The sequence below is a fragment of the Equus quagga genome, unplaced genomic scaffold (genome assembly GCF_021613505.1).
Source record: "Equus quagga isolate Etosha38 unplaced genomic scaffold, UCLA_HA_Equagga_1.0 496_RagTag, whole genome shotgun sequence".
Lineage (NCBI taxonomy): Eukaryota > Metazoa > Chordata > Mammalia > Perissodactyla > Equidae > Equus > Equus quagga.
Genome location: NW_025800029.1, coordinates 41,471 through 66,869, shown reverse-complemented (window position 1 = coordinate 66,869; position 25,399 = coordinate 41,471). Strand labels below are relative to the sequence as shown.

Here is a 25,399-nt window from a genome sequence, read left to right as displayed (position 1 = left end):
ATGAAGAAGGCACAGCCAAGTGAAGAGTTGGGGTGGGATGGGAGCATCCCAGCAGAAGGAGCTATGAGGACAAGAGCCGAGCAGCTAGCCATTCCTGGGGAGAGGAGGAAGGTCAAGGTAACTGAAGCACATAGAGTAAGGTGAGGTGGACTGTGGTCCACCTGGAAAAGTGGAAAACTTGGAAAGTAAGTAGGGGCTAAATGGGGGTAAGGAGGTTAGGTTTTATTTTTAGTGCCCTGGAAGGGATTGAAGGTAATTAAGCACGTGAGGGACAAAATCTGATCTGCTTTTGAAGACAACCACTCTGGCTGCTGCTGAGCAGAGAATGGATTGTGGAGAGAGGGGACAAAAGTGAAAGCCAAGACCAGGTAAGAGGCATCTTCAGTACCTCAAGTGAAAGATGATGGTGACTTAGACGAGAGAGGTGGTGTGGAGATGGAGATGAGTGAGTGAAGGTGAGATGCATTACGGTCACAGAAGCAACAAGGTTTTCTGACAGATTGGATGTGGATATGAGGAAGAAAATAAGTCTAGGTTGATTCCTAAGTATTTGGGGGACCCTTTGGATGGATGATGGTGCCATTTACTGATGTGGGGGATTCTTTGGAAAAGGGATTCAAAAGGGATGAGTGGAGACTCAAATATGAACAGGAAGGAGATATACAGCTTCTTAATACACCAGTTTGCTAATGGTAAGGAATATCTCTGTCTAGGATGGGGGAGTGGAGCAACAAATCTGTGATATCAGCCCTCTGAAGGTGGTGTTTGTTCTTAGAATGCAGAGAGTGGAGTTACAAGAAGGGTGGGATGGACTTCTTCCTACTCTCTCTAGGTCTGAGTTTGGGGTCTTCTTGGTGGCTTATCAAGGGAACAGGTAGTTCTAGCTGCTAACTTTGGGTGCTGACAGGGCTCAGCATACACAGGTCCCCTGGGACCACACAAAACAAAGAGGCAGTTCCATCTGGGAGCACAGGAACTCCCAGTGACTATTCTCTCTGGCTCAGCACAGAGTGAGGAGCAAAAACATCCAGCTTTCTGTTTCGCCCTGATATGTATTAGACTGCATACCTAGCACCCTGACTTTCCCATTTGCTGCCTAAGAGTGGGGTTTCAACAGCTGACCAGATCAAGAAGAAGAAAGGATCAGTGAATACAAATGGAACAGTAGAATTCATCCAACCAGAGGCACAAAAAGAAAAAAGAATGAAGGGCCATATAGGATGCCATCAAGCACACCAATATTCACATTATAGGGATCCAGAAGGACAAGAGAGAGAGAAAAGAACAGAAAGCTTACTCAAAGAAATAATGACTAAAAAGTTTCTTAACGTGTGGAAAAAAACAGACATCCAGATCAAGGAAGCCCAAAACTTACCAAAAAAGATGAATCTAAAAAGACTTACTCTGAGACACATTATCACTAAATTATGAAAAGCGAAAGACAAAGAGAGAATCTTAAAAGCAACAAGAAAAATGCACCCAGCAACATACAAGGAAATCCCCGTAAGACTATGAGAAGACACTTCAGCATAAACCTTACAACCAGAAGAGAGTGGAATGATAGATTCAAAGTGCTGAAAGAAAAACCTACCAACCAAGAATACTCTATCTAGCAATGCTGTCAGTCAGAATTAAAGGAGAGAGAAAAAGTTTCCCAGACAAAGAAAAACTGAAAGAGTGCATCACCACTAGACAAGCCGTAAAAGAAATGCTAAAGGGAGTTAGTTCTTCAAGCTGAAGCAAAAGAATGCTAATTAGTAAAAGGAAAGCATATAAAGTATAAAACTCACTAATAAAGGTAAAAAATAGTTAAATTCAGAATATTTTAATATTGTGATGGTGGGCAAATCACTTATAACTCTCTTATAAAGGCTAAAAGACTAAAGTATTAAAAATAATTATAACCAGTAATTTGTTAATGAAAACACAATATAAAAAGATGTAAACTGTAATATCAAAAACTTGAAATGAGGGAGTGTAAAAATGTAGACCCTTTGTATGTGTTCAAAGTTAAGTTATCATCTTAAAATAGACTGTTATAACTATAAGATATTTTGTATAAACCTCATGGTAACTACAAAGCAAAAACTTATACTAGATACACAAAAAATAAAACGAAAGGAATCAAATCATGCCACCACAGAAAATCATCAAATCACAAAGGAAATGAGCAAGAAAAAAGAATAAAAGAAATACAAAAAGCCAGACAACAAGTAGCAAAATGGTAATAATAAGCCCATATCTATCAATAATTACTTTAAATATAAATGGACTTAATTTCTCAATCAAAAGACACAGAGTGGCTAAATGGATTAAAAAAACAGAACTCAACTATATGCTGCCCACAAGAGGCTCACTTAAGCTTTAAGGACACAAATAGATAGAAAGGATGGAAAAAGATATTCCACACAAACAAAACACAAAAGAAAGTAGTGGTAACTATACTTACATCAGACAAAATATAAATTTAAGCCAAAGCCTGTAACAAGAGACAAAAAAGGTCATTATATAATGATAAAGGCTCAATTCATCAAGAGAATATAACAATTATAAATATTGCTACAACCAACATAGGAACACCTAAATACATAAAGCAGAAATAAACAGAACTGAAGAGAGAAATAGACAAAAATATAATGATACTAGGGGACTTCAATACCTACTTTCAACAATGGATAGATCATCCAGACAGAGAATCAATAAGGACACATGGGACTTAACTACATGTTAGACCAGATGGACCTGACAAACAAATATAGAATGTTCCATCCAACAGCAGCAGGATACACATTCTTCTCAAGCGCACATGGAACATTTTTCAGAACAGATTATATGTTAGGCCACAAAACAAGTCTTAATAAATTTAAGAAGATTGAAGACATATAAACCACCTTTTCTGACCACAGTGGTACAAAACTAGAAATCAATTACAGAAAGAAAACTGGAAAATTTGCAAATACATGGAGATGAAACAACATACTCATGAAGAACTAAAGCGTAAAAGAAGAAATCAAAAAGGAAATCAAAGAGTATCTTGAGACAAATTGAACATGGAAACACAACATACCAAACTTATGGGATGCCCCAAAAGCAATTCTTAGAGGGAAATTTATGGTAATAAATGCCTACTTAAGAAAAAAGAAAGATCTCAAATAAACAACCTATCTCTACACCTCAAAGGACAAGAAAAATATGAACAAACTATGCCCAAATTTTGTAGAAAACAGGAAATAACAAAGATTAGAGCAAATTAATGAAATAGAGACCAGAAAGGCTACAGAAAAGATCAATGAAACTAAGAGCTGTTTTTTTAAAAAGATAAACAAAATTGATAAACCTTTAGCTAGACTTAACTAAGAAAAAAAGAGAAAGGACTCAAATACAGCCATGTGCCACATAATGACATTTGAGTCTATGACAGAAAACATATATGATGTTGGTCCCATAAGATTAGTACCAGACAGCCTAGGTGTGTAGTAGACTATACCACCTAGGTTTGTGTAAACATACTCTATGATGTTTTCACAATGACAAAATCACCTAACAATGCATTTCTTGGAACGTGTCCCTGTCATTAAGTGAGGAATGGCTGCAAATAAAATCAGAAATGAAAGAGGAGACATTATAATTGATACCACAGAAATATACAGGATTATAAGAGACAATTGTGAACAATTATATGTCAACAAATTAGATAACCTAGAAAAAATGAACAAATTCCTAGAAATGTACAACCTATCAAGACAATCGTGACAAAGTAGAAAATCTGCACAGAGGAATTACTAGTAAGGAGATTGAATTGGTAATCAAAAACCTCCCAACAAACAAAAGTCCAAGACTAGATAGTTTCACTGGTGAAATCTACCAAACATTTAAGGAAGAATTAATGCCAATTCTTCTCAAACTCTTTGAAAAATAGAGAGAACACTTCCCAATTAATTTTATAAGCCCAGCATTACACTGAGGCCAAGGTGAGAAAAGGACAATATAAGAGAAGAAAATTACAGGCCAATATCCCAGATAAACATAGAAGAAATAAATAGCAACCAACAAATAGCAAACCTCAACAAATAGCAAACCAAATTCAACAGCACATTAAAAGGATCATACACCATGATCAAGTGGGATTTATCCCTGGGAAGAAAGGGTGGTTCAACATATACAAATTGATAAATGTGATAGACCACATTAACAAAACTAAGGATAAAAATATATGGTCATCTTGGGGCCAGCCCAGTTGCGTAATGGTCAAGTTCTCATGCTCTGCTTTGGCAGCCCAGGGTTCACAGGTTTGGAGCCTGGGCACAGACCCACACACTGCTCATTAAGCCATGCTGTGGCAGTATCCCACATAGAAAATGGAGAAGGATTGTCACAGATGTTAGCTCAGGGACAATCTTCCTTACAAAAAAAAAAATACATATATATGTATGTATATACACATATATACATACATATATACACATATATATACATATATATATTCATCTTACTAGATGCAGAAAATGCATTTGACAAAATTCAACATTTTTCATGAAAAAAACTCTCAATAAATTAGGTGTAAATAGTAAATATAATGGACTTCAACATAATAAAGGCCATATATGACAAGCCCACAGCTAAAACTGTACTCAATAGTGAAAAGCTGAAAATTTTTCCTTTAATGTCAGGAGAAAGATAAGAATGACCACTCTCACCACTTTCATTCAACATAATACTAGAAGTTCAACCCAGAGCAACTAGGCAAGAATCAGAAATAAAAGGCATCCAAATCAGAAAGGCAAAAGTAAAATTGTATCTGCTTGCAGATACCATGATCTTTTATAAATAGGAAACCTTAAAGATGCCACCAAAAAACTTTTAGAACTAATAAACCAATTCAGTAAAGTTGCAAGATACAAAGTCAATATGCGAAAATCAGTTGCATGTCTATATACTAACAGTGAACTATCAGGAAAAGAAATTAAGAAAACAATCTCATTTACAACGGCATCTAGAATAATAAAATGCCTAGGAATAAATTTAACCAAGAAAATGAAAGACCTGTGCGCTGAAAACTACAAGACACTGAAGAAAGAAATCAAAGAAGACACAAATAAATGGAAAGATAATCAATGTTCATGGATTGGAAGAATTAATATTGTTAAAATCTCCACACTACCCAAAGTGAACAGATTCAATGCAATCTCTACCAAAATTCCAATGGCATTTTTCACAGAGGTAGAAATAATAACTCTAAAATTCATGTGGCACCACAAAAGACCCCAAAGCAATCTTGAGAAAGAACAAAGCTGGAGGCATCACATTTCATGATTCCAAACATTATTACAAAGCTATAGTAATCATAGCTGTATGGTACTGGCATAAAGACAGATGCAATGATGAACGGAACAGAATAGAGAGCCAAGAAATAAATCCACCTATATATATGGTCAATTAATTTTCGACAAAAAAGCCAAGAATATACAATGTGGAAAGGATAATCTCTTCAATAAATGGGGTTTGGAAAACTTGACAACCACATGGAGAAGAGCAAAAGTGAACCACTATCTTACACCATGCACAAAAATGTAAGACTTGAATGTAAGACCTGAAACCATAAAATCCTAGAAGAAAACATAGTGGGTAAGATCCTTGACATTGGTCTTGGCAATGTGTTTTTGATTTTATAACAAAAGCAAAGACAAAAATAAACAAATGAAACTGTATCAAACTAACGTTTCTGCACAGCAAAAGAAACAATCAACAAAATGAAAAGGTAATCTATGGAATGGGAGAAAATATTAGCAAACCACCTATCTGATAAGGGGTTAATATCCCAAATGTATGAGAAACTCATACGTCCCAATAGCAAACAATCAAACATTCCAATTAAAAATGGGAAAAGAACCTGAATAGACATTCCTCCAAAGAAGATGTACAAGTGTCCAACAGGCACATGAAAACATGCTCAATGTCACTCATCATCGGGGAAACGCAAATCAAAACCATGATAAGATATCATCTCACACCTGTTAGGATGTCTTTTATCAAAAATACAAGAGATAACTAATGCTGGAGAGGATGTGGAGAAAACAGAACCCTTGTCCACTGTTGGTGGGAATGTAAACTGTGAAGTCTCTATGGAAAACAGTACGGAGGCTCCTCAAGAAAGTAAAAACAGAACTACCATGCAATCCAGCAATTCCACCTCTGCGTTTATATGCAAAGGAAATGAAATTATTATTTCAAAGAGGTATCTGTATTACTGTGTCCACTGCAGTGTTATTCACAAAAGCCAACGTATGTAAATAACCTAAGTGTCCATTGACAAGATAAAGAAAATGTGGTATACGTACACAATGGAATATTAATCAACCTTACGAAAGAAGAAAGTCCTACCATTTGTGACAGTTTGGAGGAACCCAGAGAGCATTACGCTAAGTGAGATAAGCCCAAGACAGAAAGATAAATACTACATGATATCACTTACATGTGGAATCTTAAAAAAAAGTTGGACTCATAAAAACAGAGTAGAACAGAAGTTGCCAGAGGCTTTCAGGGAGGGAAATAGGGAGAGGCTGCTGAAAGGGCACAAATTCTCATTAGAAGATTAATAAGGTCTGAAGCTTATTAGGTATAACATGGTGACTACAGTTGATAATACTGTATTGTATATCAGAAATTTGCTAAGAGAGTAGAACTTAAATGTTCTCACTAAAAAAAAAGGTGTATGAAGTGATGAATGTGTTAACTAACTCGAAGATGGGAATCCTTTCAACACGTACACGTATAATAACTAATCAGGTTGTACACTTTAAATACATTACAATCTTATTTGTTGATTATATCTTAATAAAGGTGAAAAAAGAAAAAAACAGCCATCAGCCTCATTGCATTTAATAGCTGTACTCTCCCACCCAGTCCTCAGTTTTCTATCCTACAGGCCTGAAGTGTAGGCCCTTACGTTTCCAAGTCCCGATCCTTTAAAAGGACTTGGTGTGGGGGAGGTGGAGAGTGGAAGACCCCAAAATAATCTCTTTTTATCCTTCCAAAATCTGTTTTCATTTCTTATGTGTGCTGTCCAGCAGAGGGCCCCCTGGTACCTTTGTTCTCAACCAGTCAACAAAATAATTTAAATAAGTGGCCAGAAAGTTCAGAATCCACTTGATTATATCATATTGATCATTTATCATCCTTACAAGCAGTTAGAGATGATCTTAATGTCACAGAACATATGTGTATATCCTGCCAGACAAGGAGACAAGGCCGTGTGTTGTGGAGGATATGCTGAGAGCTGGTAGGTAGTCTGTAGCTGTGTCTGCGAATGCTGAGTGTGAATTAACAGACTTGAACTAGCGGGGTAAAGTCATGTTATTTGATATGAAAATTCTTGCAAATGATGTTTCAGAATTAACATTAAAATGCTTGTTTTTAAAAAAGATCTGATTTCTTCGCAGGCTAAGTTAACAGGGAATTTAGTCTTCAATCAAGTTGGAGAACCCAAGACTATCATCTTGTTTGATTTTTAGTCAAAGTTAATCAGTTAAATAAACATTATTTGCTTCCAGCCTACCTTTAATTAGTAAATTTGAACATCACATGCAGTATGTTTTTGTGTTCTCTCTTCTGGAAGTAAGCTATTCTAAATCTGTAAACTATCTTATTTCCTGAACTACATTTTCTTTCTCAAAGCATTTAATAGTAATTAAGAACTTCGTTTGTCTAATTCATTTTCCCTGGGAAAACCTTGTGGTCTCTACATTTTAATTTATTTAAAATTAAGTTTGGCTTTCTGCATGATACTGTGTTAGGGGACACATGACATTACCCATTTGCCAAAACCCATAGAACTACAACAGAAAGAGTGAGCCCTAAAATGCATTATGGACTTCAGTTAGTAATAATGTGTCAATATCAATTTATCAATTCTAACAAATAAACCATACTAGGCAAGATAATAACAGGGGAAATTGAGTGATGGGAAGAGGGGATATATGGCAACTCTTTGTACTATCTGTTCAATTTTTCTATAAACTTATATCTGCTCTAAAAATAAAGTCTATTAATTTCTTTTAGAGAAAGGGAGAGAAGAGGAAAGAGTAAGATTCTAACACCCCTCGCACCCCAGGGGAGGAGAAACCAATAAGGTCTGCCTACTCCCTCCGGGCAGAGCCTCTGAGAGCGAGCCTTGGAGAGCTTGCAGTCTGCTGACTGTCTGAGAGTTTCTGACTTAGGAAGTTATTTCAGGGGAGAGGATACACTTAGCATTTGCATTTCTAACAAGTTGTGAGGTGATGCTTCAGCTATTTCTAGGCAGAAGGGCAGCCTCACAGAGATTTCTGCCACATCACAGGGCAAGGAAGCCACAGACATCTGGACCCGCAAGCCAGGCAGTCCCCATGATTGGAGGGGCCAGGCTTGTCAGCACTGAAACCAAAAGATTGAAAACCAAACCTCAGGACGGGCAAAGAACATCTCAGAATCCCTGTGGGGACCAGTGATGCGAGGACTTGATGTCTCCAGCTTCTCCTCATCTTGGCACTTCAGAAATTCCCTAACCCAGACATAGCCCGTAAATTTGAGGAAGGCGGAGGGCCTCTGCTGATAAGATGATTGTCACTGCAGCTGAATGGGGCCTTAAACTAGAAATAAAAGAAATAAATTCTAGTTAAAAAAAAGATTCTATTTGTTACACATACACACAAAAATAGTGAACTTTGGTAAATTCTTTGTTTACCAGTGTCATAAGATTCACAATATAAACCAAAAGGCCGTGGAAAATTTTTGATGGTCTCACTGTTTATAGGTTGCTCTTATACACAGGGTAGTCATTGATTACATCCTGACAAATTACAGGCATACCTCATTTTATTGTTTTTCACAGATTCTGCGTTTTTTATAAAATCCTCTACCAGCAAAAAGATTGCAAATTGCTGAAGGCTCAGATGCTGGTTAACATTTTTAAATTAATGTATGTACATTGTTTTTTTAGACATAATGGTATTGCATACTTAAGAGACTACAGTATAGTATAAACATAACTTTTATATGCACTGCAAAACCAAAATTTAGTATAACTCCCTTTATTGCAATATTCACTTTGTTGCTGTGGTCTCAAATCAAACTCGCAATATCTCCCACGCATTCATGTAATTGTCCGTTATTCCTAAGGAAAGAATTACACTCTCTTCCATTCTCATAATACTGGCTAACGTAATTCATTAACCAGAACTGTTCAATTTTATCACTCTATCAAAGGAAAAAAATACCTGCAATCTTAAGCCAGTACTAATAGGGCAGTTTCACTCAAAACTTGCTGAGTATGTTTCTGGCACACATTCCACCTGCCAAACCCATAGTCCTGGCAAAACTGTAAGGTGGGATATAGGAAAGAACTAAAGCTTTAGGGTCTATTTGAACACTTGCAGATGGATTTTATACAGTTGCTCCATTCAGATGGATGTGAATATGTTCTTACTATTGTCTGTCTATTTTCTGGATGGCTAGATGCTGTTCTCTGTTGAAAGTCAACTGTCTTCTCTAGACTTTGTATTTCTTTCTCTTTTTCTTTCTCTTTCTTTCTTTCTGTCTCTCTGTCTCTGTCTCTCTCTTTCCTTCTTTCTTTCTTGCTTGCTTTCTTGCTTTCTTTCTTTCACTGAGGAAGATTCACCCTGAGCTAACATCTGTTGCCAATCTTCCTCTATTTTGTATGTGGGCTGACACCAGAGCATGGCCACTGACAGTGGTGTAGGTCCACGCCCAGGAATCAAACCTGGGCCACCAAAGCATCAAACTTAACCACTAGGTCACTGGGGCCGGCCCCTAGACTTTGTATTTCTCACAGGGGAATTATTCTCCTATTTGTGTAGTAATAAATTTTACAGAGAAAGTAATGAAAATCTTTCCCATCATCCAGGAACTCCATTGCCCTTATCATCCTCCATAATCAGAGAACATTGAATGAACAAATGACACTGTCAAAAAAGCTTACAAAGTTACATGAAGACTTCCCGTGAAGTTTTATGCAGGCCACTCAAGTTTATAACTAACAGGTACAGGCAGTTTTTCCCATGAATAAACTACAGTGTCCCTTGTATGAACTTCAGCCCAGAGACCTGGAAACCACACCAGGGTGTGACTGCTCTTGAACCTCATGGAAAGAGTTCTTATCAGGAACCATTAAGGGAGTGGGAGTGGGCAACTGCAGTAAAGCTGCAAAGAATCAACCTTTGAGTTCACATTTTTCAGTTAAAAAGATGTGACTCAGCCATTTCCTGGACTCCGTGCCTGTGCGACATGTAAACAAAGAATCTCTTGGGATTCTCGAGACGAAGATGACAGCATGAAGGAGAAAGTTTTCCGAAGACTTTTCCAGATTGCTAGATTTGAATGGCTTCTTCCAAAACAGATCAACACCTGTGAGTAGCAGGATCTTGTAAGTGCACATTCTTGCTTTGCCTCATTTTTCCCTTTCTTTTCCTAGCCATCTTTCCCCTCTGTTAGTTTAATATTCTAGGTTGTTAATTATCAAGGATGGAAACTTTAATATATCTTCCTTTAATTCTAATGTTTTTATTTCTGAGAGTAATCCCTGGAATTTGACAAGACCTGACTAATAGGCACCAAACGTGAGTAAGCTTAAAGACCTGGAGACTGTGCCACTTTCCAGGTGGATCCAGGAACTCAGTTGTATGACAGGATTTGCTTCCCTGGTTAGGACAATAACAAATGGGTGAGTGGCTAAGGGGAACACTTCATGATGCCTTGATTCTATTATTTTTTGTCTTTCTCTGCATCACAATCGTTGCATAGTCTCCCATTCTTCATCACTTTTATTGAGCCTGGACAATTGAAAGCAAAAACAATATGTCAGTTTCCTCTGATGATATTTCCAGACTTCACTGAAATCAGATCTCTTCTCAAAAAGATGATTTCTGCCTTGTGCCCAGGTTTATTTGGGGAAAAAAATCCAATAACTATTAGCTGTTTGCACTTTTATTGTGTTTTCAATCTTCAAGCTGTTCACTCAATTGAGTTTTTCAGAGGATGTGAAGTTTGTTGACTTCCAACTATAAGCTTTTCTTCAATAAAAAATATTGGGTTGCAAGAAAACAGGTTTAAAGAGACATGTAGAGAGGCCTCTAAAGCTTTGTGGTTTTTATAATAAACGTTATTTATTGAGCTGCCACTGTGTACCAAACTCTGTACTAAGAGCTATACATTTATTATCTCATTGAATCCTCAAAACATTATTTTTAAGTAAGACGAAGAAATTGGGGCTTAAAGAGTTTAAATAATTTACCTAGGTCAACAGATTAGTAAGGACCCACGAATGTGACCTTATGTATATAAGGACCTATGTATGAGGTGCTATGTATGAATAGGACATTTGTATGACATATTAAATGTCATTGATGCAGAAAAACATATTTGAGATTTGTCTTTTGGCTAAGAAAACACTTATCTACAGTCCAAGCATCATTTTATCTTTTGTAAAATTAGATTGAATCTAGAAAATGTTATGCTGAAGCTCAGAAGTCAACCAAAACCTCAGCTGTAGGTACAAACACATAGCTTTTGTGAAGTTTGCCACTTAATGTGGAACTGGGTAGACCATGAGATACTGCCATAGTCTGACAAGAACACTCACAGTCCTCCCTGAGCAGTCTTAATGATGGGGTTTTGGGGTACAGTTATACTCACAAGCAATTCTGTATTATAAGTGAATCTCCTCCCTTAAGCTGACAACCTCTGTAATCTGGCCTTCTCTCTCTAGCCTTATGTCTCTTGTCTCTCCTCTCAAGCTACATTAGGGCTTGGCAAATTTTTTATGTAAAGGGCCAGATGGTAAATATCTTAGACTTTGTGGGTTATATGATCTCTATTGCAGTTTCTCACCCTTGTCATTGTAATGTGAAAGCAACCATAGATAATACATAAATAAATGAGCATGACTGTTTCCAATAAAACTATATTTTTAAAAACAAATGATGAGGTGGATTTGGCTTGCAGGCTGTTAATTTGCCAACCCCAATTCTAAACATACGTTAAATTACCTTAAATTGATTAAAACTTATAAAATACTTATATCAGAGCCTGAAACACACTATGTTCCTTTGTTGCTGTTAGCACTGTGGAGTGGATTCTGACTCCTAGCAACCCTGTGTACAGCAAAGCAGAGCCCTGCTCGATCTTTTTGCACCATCTTCTTGCCTTCCAGTGCTATATCAGACAATTCTGCACTGCTATTCATAGGTTTTCATGGCCAAAATATTTTGGAAGTGAGTGGCCAGATCTTTCTTCCTAGTCTGTCTTAGTATGGAAGCTCAGCTGAAATTTGTCCACCTTGTGTGACCCTGCTGGTTCTTGAAATACCAGTGTCATAGCTTTCAGCAGCACAGCAACATGCAGCCACCACAGTATGACAACCAACAGACAGGTGGTGTGGTTCCCTGACTTGGAAATGAACCTGAGCACACCAGTGAGAATGCCATGTCTTAACCACTAGACCACCAGGGCTGGCTGCTAAGTTCTATATAAGCTAATAAAATAAAAATGGAAGTATATGCAGTTCCGCACATATACCATGCCCTCTATGCTTCCAAGCTTTTGCCCATGCAACTCTCTCTTCCTGAAATTCTATCCCCTTCTGTACCTGGATAACTTTTGTGATCTTTAAGATTCGATTTGATGTCGACCTCCACCTCCAGGACACTTTTCTTTCTATACCTCCCCAGTCTGAGTTGTTATGCCTGCCCATTGCTGTCACAGTAACTTGTGCCTGTCCCAAACAAAGCCCTCACCACTTGACATCGAGCTCTCCAGAAGACCACAAGCTCATCGGTAATAGGGACTTTTTCCTTCCACTTGAATTCCTCAATTTCTAACAGGAGATGCTTATAAAAGTTTTTAAATCACTGAAGAATGAAAATCTTCGAATGGATAAACTAAAAGTTTTATTCATAGGGTCCCAGTGACTAAATTCATAATCTAAACACAAAGTTACAAATCTTTTCTCCCAATTTATTCTCATTCATCACAGGCATCAGGAGAAGCAGAGTGAAATACCTCACAAGAGAAGAATTCTGCTCCCTTTTTAACGTCAAGTAAATTCTAAAAAAAGGAAATGTTTTAAGAACAGAAAGTAAAGCACCCTAGAAACTAAGAAATATGAGTATAATAAAAGTAAAGATTTAAAAAATAAAGAAAATACCCTAAGAAATGAGTAATGTGAATGTACATGAAGGTGAAGACCTCATCTAACGTTTACTACATATATTGCTTAAAGGTTTGCTTAGGACATTTCATCTCTTAGTTTTTCCCTATCTTCTAATGAGAAGTCACATTTATGTATGTTTGCATTTGTTAAATAAATATAAGTGTGTGTTATGTGCTTGATGTGATAAGTATCCAAAAATTAATAAAACACAGACATCAAAACTTACCAACATATCTAGAATAAGAAGTCAAAAGTAATTGAGTACAATAAGTGTAGTGACTGTCTTCTGCTTTCTAAAATTCAGCATTCTTTTCCCTTTCTTTTGTTAACTGAATACCCTACTTTCCACAGAAGAACTGCCTCATTCCCATTGCTTTAGTGGGACTCCCAGTCTTGGTGGGTCCACCCATCATGACACTCTGCCCTTTTCTACCCAAGGTGCTTTACTCCAGCAAGTTCAATCAGACACCCTCTCCAGATGTTTTAAATTTTTAATGAACTGACACAAGGATGGAAATGATTGGCCTTGAATCTTCCCCATGAGCATCCTTCAGGTCTCCCTTTATTCTTATTACCTAGCTCTCCAGAACAGTCAGACTCTTCCCCTTTCCATTGATTCTATGAGCTACCTTAAATCTTTTCTTTTTGGCCTAAGTTAGAAAATTTTGTTGCCCATAACCAAAACATATTAATTGACATAATAAAAGAATTCAGATAAAACAGTTTTAGAACTTAGAGAAGAATTACTTTGGTGAATAGGATTAAAAAGGAATCCATGGGTAAGTTGGCATTTTAGTTAATCTCTGAAAAAAATATAGAAATTGAATATAAAAAAATAGAAGGAAAGAGGTATCTTAAGCAGGATAGTTGTATGAACAATGATATGTAGGCAAGAAATTTGGGGAGACTACAAAGGACCCTTCAAATAGTTTATTTGACAGAAAGAGAAACTATGTAAAGGGAAGAAATAATTAATTAATAAGACAAAGACAGAGTCCCACAATTGACTAAATGTCAACTTGTGGTACAAAAGGGCCTCTATGCTACAATCAAGTGCTACAAATAGACAACTAGTTGATTGAGGATGTTGTGGGGGACTGGAATTGGCCACCCCAAGATATATCTCTTTGGCATGAGGGTTATTTGGGGCTGGTTACTTTTAATAAACTGCAGATAGGAAGGCAACTCTGAAAAGCAGAGTTTACTTACCCTTTGTTAAGAGACATTTACATTTTAAGGGAAATCTCCATCTGTAAAGGTGTCTCCCTCTCTGTACCAGGAAGAAGGGGGAATGACCTTATCTCTAGAAACTCTTAATCAATGCCTAAGGCAAGGACTTAAATCTGAATCTTTTTTACTGTACTTGTGTGATAACCTCCTGTAACTGACTCCCCCTACTGCCAACATCCTCCTTTGTCTTTAGCTGAGGAGGATATTTAAGGTGGTGGCTTCAGCCATTTTGGTGAGTTGTTCAGCTTGCCTGAGCCTCTCCCATATATACATGTTATAAAGCTTTGTTTAATTTTCTCCTGTTATTCTGTCTCATGTGAATTTAATTTGTTTTCCAGCCAGAAGAACCCAGAGAGGGTAGGGGAAATGTCTTCCTCCCCTACAATGTCCTGTCCACTAGTTTCAACACTTGTTCTAGTCTTGTTATAATAGATACCTGGAAAGAGAATAGAGCTCTTTCTAGGAGCCATTATATTATTAAAAATATTGTTGTGCCTTTAAGACACCATTGAAACTGGAGAAGACTTTACAATCTGGTTAAAGCACGACTAGTTTAGATTTGGATGCTACTAGTAAAGAGAAAGCTTTTTATATGTCAATGATGCCATAAAACCAAATTAGGACATAAAATAAAATTCTATTCACAATGAGTAAAAATTAGAAAAACTAGGAATAACCCTGCAAGAACCTGCAAGAGCAAATAAAGAAAAAGATCATAAAAATTCAGTGGAAAATGAAAACAGTAGAAATTATAGATATTTCAATATTTCTCTAATTTGTTTATCAAAACCTCACTCAAATTTACAATTTTTGTCTTAAACTGAACCTTAATGATTCCAAAATTTATCTGGAAGAATAAATAAAATAGTCAAGAATTTTTAAGGAAAAAAAGCAAATTACAGAAAGGTTTTAGCTGTGCTTGATAATAAATAAATGAAGAGACATTTAGTTGAATAAAACAGTACAAATGAGGCAGAAACAAACCCTAGGTATTAGGTTATAGGCTAATGTAGGGTATATGTTTATCATCAAAAATCCATGGGGAAAGGAGGTGGGGCTAGCCCAGTGGCATAGTAGTTAAGCTCTCACACTCTGCTTTGGTGGCCTAGGGTTCATGGATTTGGATCCTGGGTACAGACTTGTTCACCACTCATCAAGCCATGCTGTGGTGGCATCCCACACATGAAGTAGAGGAAAATTGGCACGGATGTTATCTCAAGGCCAATCTTCCTCACCAAAAAGAAAAAATCCATGGGGAAAGTAACAGATTACTCAAAAAATGTTGATACAAAAGCTGCCTGATATTTGGAAAATAAAATTATTTTCCAGTGTTTGTCTGAAATTACATCTTTGTACATTCTATTGTATTAAATAGTAAAAATAATAGCAAAAAAGAAATGAAACTAATCTAGACTAAAAATGAGTTGAATCTTTATTTAACCAGTTTCATGGGGAAAAACATTTTAATCATAAATACAATGGAAGAAATCCAAAGTAGAAATATTATAATGCAGCAATATACTGGGAAAAGTATTCTGACATAAATGTGATAGAAAAAATAACTAATACGTTTCATATACAAAGAGATATTAAAGATAAATCAAAAGAAAACAGTAAGGTGCCAATAAAAGATAAACAAACGTTGTGAAAAGACCAATCATAAAAGAGGAATTGAAAATTAACAATAAATTTACTTAAAAATCAACCATAATACTAATCAAAGAAGTGAAATAAAAACAGATATACTATTGTCCTATTAAATTAACATACACATCAAACTTGATAATAGTCAACATTGATAAATGTAGTAAAATGAGTACCCTTGTAGATTACTGCTGGAGCTTTAAATTAGTAAAAAATTTTCTGGAAGCAATTTGGCAATGTGATTTAAAGGTTAAAAATTGTTTATATTCATTGGTTAACTCAAGGTATAAGAATCTATCCTCAGAGAATGGTGGTGGGGAGTGGGAGGGGGCAGAATGAGAGGGTGAGATCAGTGGATTGTGTGTTTGAGCATTGCTTTATTTTACCAGAAGTTAAAGAAAGCCACGCACTTCATGTTGTGTCAGCTAAAGGGTTGTCATAGTGTTTAGAAGGAACAAATACAACTTATATGCCTGGCTTCATATCACTCATATACTTTCATAATAATCATAAAATGCTACTCTCCGTGAAGTTTGAGTTTTGAGTGCATCACACAGATTCTTCAAGAGAATTACTTTGTTTTTTGAAGGAAAGTGGTAACAAAGCCTAGGTAACAGATTGTGTTCATATTGATGATCCATTTTTCACATTTCTGCCATCATCCACATGTTCACGTGAGATCTGAATGTCCTTCATTTGTTCACTTCCACTTTCCTTTATAGGATACCCTATTTCTGCCAGACTCTTCGAAGCCTAATTTGTTGACATGTTGTTTACACGTTCTGCTTCCTACCTCTTTTGTTTAATTCTTGTCTGCTTTGGTTTTCTCTATTGCATTAAATCATCCTTTAAAAAACACCATTGAAATCTTCTTAGCCAAATTTCAAGGTAGCTTTATTTTATTTTATAAGACTAAATGCATAACTTTTGAAGTAAATATCAATAAAAGATGTTTCTATTAGATTAGACAAATTCATAATAAACATTATCATTTAAATATATATTTCTTGAGTTTTCCATAATGATACTAGCTCAACACAAGGTTGACATAAGGAAAGCCATATTGTAGAAAAGAAACCACATTGTAACTTTGAATGACTTCTGATTAACAACCCTGACTCACCAGCCCCTTTGAATCTTTGCTTTAATTTGCCTAGATAAGAGTTTGTCTGTGAGGGATTTGAAGATTTTATGGCCCCTCCCAGTTGTAATAAGTTGATAACTTTGTTCTTTTGAGTTGTTTAGGAATGTGATGACCCCAGGCAGAGAGCCTATGCTGATAGCCATCATCAATGACAACTGAAAGACCAGGATATAGGATGTTGCTCTGGTCTCTGATGCACATCCAGTAAAACAAAAGACTATCAGGAACTCAAACCAGATGTCTGCCTCCACCAGAGATCAGCCACGTCTCCCATCTGGAGACCAGCCCCATATGTGACTGGCCTGCAGTCTTTGTTCTGGGAGATGGCTCTTTCTGACATTAGTTGGCCATCTTCCCCCTTGCTAGCAAGCTGTAATAAAAAACCCTTTCTGTCCTACCACCTTGTCTCTTGAGTATCGGTATGTCTTGCAGCAGGCAGATGACCTCCCTTGGACAGTAACAATAATAATATTATTTCAGACAAGGTGTCTGAAGCTCTTAAGATCCTATCAGGATGATAGTAATTCTTCCAGTTTCAGCGTGGCAGAATATCACAGATCTCAGGAATTTAAATCATCAAAGCTCTGTTTGAATGAATAAATGAAAAGAGATCAATGTCCTACGAAAATAAATGAGGATAAGAAATGGTCAATCACCCCCAGAAATAGGCATATATACTAAGTGTTTGAGAGTCAGTAAAACATTCTCAGCACTGAATGATTCAGAAGAAGCTTAACTTACGCCAATAGTGGAATACCTTTAGGGAAAATCTGTGTTATTCTTTGCAGGTTACCAACTCATGTGAGGGAAGAGAGCAGACAAGTAAGAATGTCTGAGGACATTTTGAGGGCTAATGAAATTGTTGGATTATAAAGTTACTAAAAAAGTTAGGAATTACACAATAATACCTTTCTTGTTGAGCACAATTTAAAAGTAAATCCCACTGCTCTTCCCAAGCACACAAAAAGAAATTAACTTAAAATTCAGCAGGAAATCTATAATAGCCGACTTTGGTTCATAAGAATTTACATAGTAACTAAGCAATTTAAATCAACAAAACTTGGCAGTGAACAAACGTAAAGTTAATATTGCTTTATGTGAGAAGATGTTAAATTGGAGGTATTGAATGTGGCAATACATAGTTATATGGAAACCAAAGTGATATGTGAGAGCAATGACCTTTAACGAATTTACAGCATAAAACATTATAACCTGAATGTATAATTCCCACTGACCTTAAGAACTGAGTCTAGAGGTGCAGATTTGGAATGGAGGAAGATTTTATGAAGAGTATTTTTGAAAGAGCTGTTTAAGTATTTTGAACCACAATGCCCTCCAAAATGAGAAGGAATGGTTACCACATGTTCCCTTTGCCTCAAGTTTTAAAAGGAGATGTATTAGCAAGAGCTTTTAATGGAAAAAAAGTTTGTATACTCAAATAGGAAAACTGAGACAAGTTTAATGAGAGAGTATGTATAAATTTATGAGAAGGCATAAGGGAAACCAACAAAACTTGGTAAAACTCCCCAGAACTAGCAAGAAAAGGGGGCAGTTATCATCCCCAAAACTGAAGCGACGAGATGAGTTTGTGTTACTGGAAACCAGTGAGACCAATAGCTGAGAGGGAGGGAGGGTCAACAGGATCTGTGATACAGGACTATGGTAATCTCAGATCCAAATACTTACACACGAATGTTCATAGCAGCACTATTCTTAACAGACAAAAAGTGGAAATGACCCAAATGTCCATCAACTGAGGAATGGATAAAGAAAATGCAATAGGGTGTTATTTAGTCATAAAAAGGAATGAAGTACTGATACATGCTACAACATAAACGATCCTTGAAAGCATTGTGCTAAGTGAAAGGTCAGTCACGAAAGATCACGTGCTGTGTGATTCCATTCATATTATAATCCAGAATAGGGAAATCTGTAAGAGACAGAAAGTAGACTAGTGGCTGCTTAGGGCTGACAGAGGGGAGGAGAGAGCAGTAGGGGACTAGGAGGATAGTAACTAAAATTGACTGTGGTGATGGTTACATAACTTTGTGAATATACTAAAATCCATTGAATTGTAAAATTTAAATGGGTGAATTGTATGGTATGCGAATTATACCTCAATAAAGCAGTTTTTAAAAAAAAGTACAGAAGCAAGACTACTAGTAAAGCAGAGAGAGTGAGAACTCTCTCCAAAAGCTCTCCCTACAAAAACAACCATCACAGTGCTCTGGAAATCAGCAAAAATCATACAATAAAGTGAGAAGTCTTTAATCATGAAAAGTTATAGAATCTTCGGTAAGAATAGAGGGATTCTTTGATGTTCTTGCCTAGCACCTCCCTTATTCACTCTTATCCCTCTGATAATAGTCTATATTTTAATTCTGTTGGTGGGTCTAATAATCTATGTAACGTATACATAAATATTCTAACGTTTTTTGCATGTATATATGATTTACGATAAATGCATTTTTAAAAATTTGTGGCCTAAGCAATCCTTAGAAATAAGAACAAAGCTGGAGGTATCACACTCCCTGATTTCAGAATATACTACAAAGCTATAGTAATCAAAACAGCATGGTACTGGCACAAAAACAGACACAGAGATCCATGGAACAGAATCAAGAGCCCAGAAATGAACCCACACATACATACACATACAGCTAATTTTCGACAAGGACGCCTAGAACATACAGTGGAGAAAGGAAAGTCTCTTCAATAAATGGTGTTGGGAAAACTGGACAGCCATGTGCAAAAGAATGAAAGTAGACCATTATCTTACACCATACACAAAAAATAACTCAAAATGGATTAAAGACTTGATTGTAAGACCTAAAACCATAAAACTTCTAGAAGAAAACCAAGGCAGTACACTCTTGGACATGGGTCTTAGCAGTATCTTTTTGTCTCCTCAGGCAAGGGAAACAAAAGAAAAAATAAACAAATGAGACTACATCAAACTGAAAACTTCTGCACAGCAAAGGAAACCATCAACAAAACAAAAATACAAGCTAACATTTGGGAGAAGATATTTGTAAATCATATATCTGATAAGGGGTTAATATCCAAAATATGTGAAGAACTCATACAACTCAAAAGCAAATGACTCAATTAAAAAATAGAATCTGAATACACATTTTTCCAAAGAAGATATACAGATGGCCAACAGGCACAAGAAAAGATGCTCAACATCACTAATCATTACGGAAATGCAAATCAAAACTACAATGAGATATCACTGCATGCCCATCAGAGCAGCTATTATTAAAGACTAGAAATAGCACATGTTGGAGAGGATGTCAAGAAAAGGGATCCCTCATACACTGCCAGTGGGAATGCAAACTGGTACAGCCACTATGGAAAACAATATAGAAATTCCTCAAAAAATTAAGAATAGAACTACCATATAATCCAGCTATTCCACTTCTAGGTATTTATCTAAAGAACACAAAAACACTAAATCAAAAAGATGTATGCATCCCTACATTCATTGCAACATAATTAATAATAGCCAAGACTTGGAAACAACCTAAGTGCCCAACAACAGATGAATGGATAACAATGATATGGTATATATATATACAATGGAATACTACTTAGCCACAGAAAAGATGAAATCTTGCCATTTGCGACAACATGGATGAACCTGGAGGGCTTTATGCTAAGTGAAATAAGACAGACAGACAGTGTCAAATACTGTATGATTTCACTGATTTGTGGAATATGGGAAAACAATAACAACAACAGACAAACATATAGACACAGAGATTAGATTGCTGGTTATCAGAGGGGAAGAGGAGGGGGGAGCATGAAAGGGATAAAAGGGCACACGTGTATGGTGACGCATGGCAACTAGACTTTTGGTGGTGAACACACAGTCTACACAGAAATCAAAATATAATGATATACACCCAAAATTTATATAATGTTATAAACAATGTAACCTCAATAAAAAATTAAAACAAAAAAAATCTGGAACCTATCCAAGTTTTCACTGAGGGCCAGGGAGAAAAGAAGTTTCCTCTATGACTCAACTCCCACTCCAAGCAGGTTTAAAGAATAGAGGAAAATAAAAATAAAGTTACTTTTATGTAATTTTCTTGATTAACACATCCAGGTACTTTATTCACTGTGCCTCATATTTAAAACTTTCAAGATTAAATCTACAACCAAAGAAAATAGGTTCTATTGGTTTCAAGATTGTAAATGAGGCTCTAAAGATATTTTCCATGTTCCTGCAATGTCATTGAATGAGGAGAGTCTTCAACACATCTGAGCATGACCCCAGAAAACTACCAACCATATATTTAAAGAGAAGCCTTACTGCAAGCTTTTCAAATTGTCTTCTTTCTGCCCTTGGGACCGTGTGGGGAGGATTCGTGAAGGAGGGGCACCGAGGCAGGGAACCAGCTAGTGGGACTCAGGGATGCCCTCCCTCCCCCACACCATGCTCCTTCAGTCCAACCAGAACATTATTATAGTCACTTCCCTTTGATCATGTAGGTGCCAGATTACATTTGGGTGCATTGAAATTAAAAATGATCAAGGGAGCAGCACATACAGAGGCCAGCCAGAAGTGAAAGCCTGCTTGGCGCATGGCCGTAGCCAAGGAGCCTGAGACCATGACCTCACATGGAGGTTCTGACCCCACTGAGCTGGGCTGTCCTCCTCTGTCTATGATGCAAAATTTGATGCTGTGATAGGATATTTAGAAGATATCATCATGGACGACGAGTTCCAGTTATTACAGAGAAATTTCATGGACAAGTACTGCCAGGGGTTTGAAGACATGGAAGAGAATAAACTAACACGCTTATTTTTAACAAATACATTTCTTTGGTAGAAAATTACATTGAAGAACAGCTGCTGGAGGGGATTTCCGGATTTAACATGGCGGCTTTCACAACAGCAGTACGGCACCATCAAGATGAAGTGGCTGGTGACATACTCAACGTGCAGCTCACGTTTATGGATTTTCTGGCTTTTAAAGAAATGTTTCTGGAATACAGAGCAGAAAAAAGAAGGCCAGGGACTGGACCTAAGCAGTGGTTTAGTGGCGACTTCATTGTGTAAATCTTCTTCTATGCCAGCTTATAGTAGTTCAATTCCCAATATATAACTTTGATTTTTTTAGGTAAAAATCAGACTCTGTGCTGACTTTTCACTGGGTTGTTCTGGTTTCAAAGGTTATGTGTTTCTCTGTACTGATGTTCTGCTTATTAAACACTTTTGTACCATGAAGAAAAAATTAATCAAGAGAAGCACAGCGCCCTCCTGGTATCTAAGCTGGGCAATCCCTTTGAGAGAGAGTTGGGTTGTGAGGATCCCTTCTCAGTGTTTGTACCCTTCACCCTAGGAATCTGAGAATTAATTGTGTTCTTAAAGTACAGGATAATTTGTGCTACTTTTCAATGGTCTTTTAGATATTTTGAGTGTTTAAGTATGGACCTGGCAGTGAGTAAGAACAAAGAGGAACACATAATGTCCACTGGTAGATGAGCCTGGGGCTAGTTCCGAAATGTCCTTCCAGTCGCTGGATGCTTTGCATGTATCTTCACTATTTGTGGTCAACCAGTGCTGAGACTAACACTGTATTACATTCCTACCACTCCTAAGACAGGAATGCAGGGTAAAATAGTCTCTGCTTTCTAATTCCCAGTGGATATTTCACAAATTTAGTGTACACTCATTAAAATATTCTTCTCCTGCATTTCTGATATAAAACTTCCTTTAGATAATAATGTGAGTAAATTATTAAGATAACCATTTCCAAGATACCTATGTGGAGACTGATGATTGGAGGTGATCTTTATTGGGGAAATATATATGACTAAAATCTTCCAGAGAAAAAGTGGCTTTATGACTCTAACTCAATTATAGCCTCATCACATTTCTAAAATACTCCAATACATAAATTCAGATAGCATGGTAGTGATACAATTATTGCCACAGCATTTTTTAATTTGCAGAAACAAAGAAAATTTCTTTTCTAAACAATATCCAGTATGTCAAAACAAGATAAATCTTGCAATCTAGTGAATGTAGCTTTTTGGTAAAAGGTACAGATTAAGAGTTTGTACTGGAGTCTATTACTGATAGGCTCTAACATTGAGCAAGTTTTTTCCTACAGACTCCACTCTTAGTAGAAAAATGCTTCCATCCATTGTCACAGAGGTCTTTTGGGAGGATAGTGAGATGATGCTGAGAAGGCTTCATGGCTTCCTCAGCTGCAAAGTTTCAATGCCATCATGCCGCTTACAATTCTTATTCAACAAGCAAAAATATTTTATCACCAGTCACAGAAGCCTGGATCATGGTTAATCCATATAAGACCACAGCAGTCATTAGACAGAAGATGTCAATGCTTAGATCTATGAAGGGGAGAAGATTCATTGCCTCCATTTGGTGAGTTTCCAATAAAATGAAGACTTCTGCAAGTAGTAAAAAGGCAATTCATTGAGTAAGATTCCAGTTGATGCCCACCAGGTTCTTCTTCTGAAAAATGATGAGCAAGAACAAAGTCATAAATTGTATAGGAATGAAATGGGAGATAGTAGGGAAAGGTTGTAATTTTCAGTAACTCATTATGGTGTATCAAAGGAAAAGATGGACAGAAACTTAATGGTTTCCCTTTTTGTTGGCATAAACTAGTGTTTCCCAAAAAGCGATTGGGGAGCACTAGTTTCTTAAAATGGTCTCAAAAAAAAAATGTAACATTCATAGTCAAATATGTTTAGGAAATGCCTTCTTGCAATCATGTTAGCATATCAAGGGCTCTCAGATATCCTCTGTAAAGAAACCTATTCAGATCTCTTTGGACCACTATTTCCCAAATTTAAATGGCCGTAAGACTGTTTTATTTTTCTCATAATACATATCAAATTGAGGAAATCTGACATAAGCCTCACTTTTCTTCTCATTCTCAAGCTTCAACAAATGGGCATCTATTGAACTCTATTTTTTTTTACTGTACTTATATTTATTATTCATTAAAGATTGGTCTAAGAGTCCTCAATATAATTGCATTCTACATGATGTGCTTATCCTAGGTGAGCTCACATGTGGCACTCCCCTGTGAGGCAATCTAGAAGGTTCTATGCAAGTGATGTGAGTAAAGGCATAAATATGATGTCCACTGAGTGGTCAGATAGCTAGAGTGGTAGCTGCTCAGGTGGGCTGTATCTTAGAACTTGTTACAGAGAGTGAGAAAGAATACAAGGAAGAAAGAGGAAAGAATTTATCCTGTGTATTCAAAGACACTACAAGGACAGAGAAAGCACGTGGACTTTGGATTCATGGAGAATTGCATCTGAATCCTGATTACACTACTCAAGTACTAGCTGCATGATTTCAGGCAAATTGTTTACTCTAAAGAGGGCCCTGGTTGCCTCATCTGCAGAATGAGAATAATGATTCTGTCTCATATTGCCTTGGGAAGGTTAAAAGAATTAATGAATGTTAAGCAACTGATACATGGCAAATCCTTTTCTTCCCATTCCTTCTCTTCTTCTGTCCTAGGCACATAGAACATGGAACAATAGTCAGCGAGTTAAATACGTGTGCTAGCTCATATAACTTGGGCAATTAGGCCATCATCCAATCCAGTAGAAATGATACAAAATGATGTACATGAATATTCAAGAAGGCGTTGAGCCTTAAATGGGTTTTGTAATATTACTTAGGGATGAAAGAATAAATTTAATATGGAGTATTGTCTTTGAGTAGTGGTTAATCACTCATCCTTTAATATAACATTTTATTCAGGTGACACTCTTAGCTCATTACTTAGAAATCTAATAATAACTTAATTAATGTTACTATGAAATAACAATAATTTATAGATGAAACTGAGAATAAAGTAAAATTACTTACAAAGATCATTTGCTTGAAGAGAGGTACAAAGAAACCATTTCCACTTGGTTAGAGGCAGTTTGAGAAAAAGATTTTACACAATAAATTAGGAAATCTTTACAAGATTTTTAATATTTGCCAACTTCAGATGGTGAGAAATGATATTTCAGTCATCTTATTTTAAAAATTAACACAATCTGCATTCTAAAGAGAAAAAGGCTATCAGCAGTAAAAAGTAATCAAATCACAGTACTTCCGATGGAATTTTTCCTTTTCTCTAGGCATTACTCTGTAATTGTTGCCAGTGATTACTTTTTCCTCAATAGAAATAA

General features: G+C 36.5%; 1 pseudogene; it reads left to right on the top strand.

Annotated features, from left to right (window-relative positions):
- Positions 1-22,335, top strand: LOC124233931 (ADP-ribosylation factor-like protein 2-binding protein; annotated as a pseudogene).
- Positions 22,336-25,399: the final 3,064 nt, after the last annotated feature.